We start from the raw sequence: 2,500 nt of genomic DNA, 5'->3' as shown, positions 1-2,500 counted from the left end.
TCAGGGGAAGAGCTGACGAAACAATGCTGGTTTGGATGCAGGGGGTAGTGTTGGAATCGGCAGCGCGGACAAAATCGGCAAAGTCGACAAAAAAGACTGTTGGTCTGGACATCGGGGCAGCGGCAGCCATGCCGACAGGGGGGGAAATCGGCAGCGCAGATTTGTGCAGCTGCAGGTTCGTCGGGGAAATCGGCAGCGCAGATTTTTCGATGAACATGGGCTGGAAGATGGACTGTCCAGGCCAGGCAGGGAAATTCGTCAAGGGGACACGCTGACGAAACAGCGCTGGTTTAGACACGGTGGGTGCAGTGTTGGAATCGGCAGCGCCGACGAAATCGGCAAAGTCGGCAGAATCGGCAGCGGGTGCTGGCGATGAGTCTGGACGATTTATAGTCCAGGGCTTGATGGAAAAGACTGTTGGTCCAGACAATGGGGCAGTGGCAGCGCGGATTTGTGCAGCTGCAGGTTCGTCGGGGAAAATCGGCAGCGCAGATTTTTCGACGAACAGGGGCTGGGCGCTGGACTGGCCGGGCCAGGCAGGAAAATTCGTCAGGGGGCCACGCTGACGAAAACAGGGGCTGCGGAGTGGAAAATCGGCAGCGCAGATTTTTCGACGAACAGGGGCTGGACCGGCCGGGCCAGGCAGGAAAATTCGTCAGGGGGGCACGCTGACGAAAAGAGGGGCTGCCGCGTGGAAAATCGGCAGCGCAGATTTTTCGACGAACAGGGGCTGGACCGGCCGGGCCAGGCAGGAAAATTCGTCAGGGGGGCACGCTGACGAAAAGAGGGGCTGCCGCGTGGAAAATCGGCAGCGCAGATTTTTCGACGAACAGGGGCTGGACCGGCCGGGCCAGGCAGGAAAATTCGTCAGGGGGGCACGCTGACGAAAAGAGGGGCTGCCGCGTGGAAAATCGGCAGCGCAGATTTTTCGACGAACAGGGGCTGGACCGGCCGGGCCAGGCAGGAAAATTCGTCAGGGGGGCACGCTGACGAAAAGAGGGGCTGCCGCGTGGAAAATCGGCAGCGCAGATTTTTCGACGAACATTCGTCAGGGGGGCACGCTGACGAAAAGAGGGGCTGCCGCGTGGAAAATCGGCAGCGCAGATTTTTCGACGAACATTCGTCAGGGGGGCACGCTGAGGAAAACAGGGGCTGCCGCGTGGAAAATCGGCAGCGCAGATTTTTCGACGAACAGGGGCTGGATGCTGGACCGGCCGGGCCAGGCAGGAAAATTCGTCAGGGGGGCACGCTGACGAAAAGAGGGGCTGCCGCGTGGAAAATCGGCAGCGCAGATTTTTTGACGAACAGGGGCTGGACTGGCCGGGCCAGGCAGGAAAATTCGTCAGGGGGGCACGCTGACGAAAAGAGGGGCTGCCGCGTGGAAAATCGGCAGCGCAGATTTTTCGACGAACAGGGGCTGGACGCTGGACTGGGCCAGGCAGGAAAATTCGTCAGGGGGGCACGCTGACGAAAACAGGGGCTGCCGCGTGGAATGGCAGCCTACACGCAGATGCGAATTCGGCAGCGCACGATGGCTTGAGCAGGTCATGGGTTCGACTTGGCGCGATCTGAAACCTGGACGAGGGACTGTCGACGCTGGACGAGCCAGCGCGGTGGCCTGTCGTGCCCCGTTCAGGGGGGGCCTGCCGCGGAGACAGCCCTCGCGGGCTCGACAGCGCAGGCCAGCGTCCCCGACGTCGCTGGCCGCGGCAGGCGAGCTGCCGGGGTTCCCGCATTCCTACAAGAAAACGTCGTGCTTTCCACATGAAACCAATCCAGTAAAATCAGCCATATTTTTATGAGGCTGCCCACTGAATTTGGGGTCATTCCGGGCCGGTTCCTAGTTTTGCGGATTTACTCGATTTCTAATGGTAGGAAAATTAAAACAAATACTTCCCGACCTCGAAAAATTCTGGGAAAATTAATGAAGGTGGATTGGATTTTTGCCAACCTCTGTGCAAAATTTCAGCTCAAAATACCAAGAAATGAATTTTTTAGAGGGGGGGTGACAGCTGGGACCTAGTAGTGTCTCCCCCTGCCAGAGCTGCAATGACACTTATTGCTCTTTAGGGAGCCACCAGGCCGGCGCCCCTCAAAGACCACACGCGCGCGCGCGCCCGCCCGCGCTGGGCGCTGGGGCGCTGGGGCCTGAGGGCCTGGGGCCCTTGGGGGCCCTTGGGCGCTTGGGCGCGCGCGCGCGGCCCCCGCAGCCATGCCGCGCTGCGCGACGCGCGGACAGCCCCTGCTGGCTTGCTCTCTCGCCCGCGGGGGGGCTGCCTTCGGGCCCTGGCCCCCCGCGTTCTGGCCTGCCCCCTGCGTGGGAGAGGCTAGGCGCTGCAGGGGCCAGCCCGACGTCGCTGGCCGCGGCAGGCGACAGCCCGACATCGCTGGCCGCGGCAGGGGCCAGCCCGACGTCGCTGGCCGCGGCAGGCGACAGCCCCTGCTGGCTTGCTCTCTCGCCCGCGGGGGGGCTGCCTTCGGGCCCTGGCCCCCCGCGTTC

The sequence above is a fragment of the Populus nigra genome, chromosome 2 (assembly GCF_951802175.1).
Source record: "Populus nigra chromosome 2, ddPopNigr1.1, whole genome shotgun sequence".
NCBI classification, from domain to species: domain Eukaryota; kingdom Viridiplantae; phylum Streptophyta; class Magnoliopsida; order Malpighiales; family Salicaceae; genus Populus; species Populus nigra.
This window is presented reverse-complemented; position numbering follows the sequence as displayed.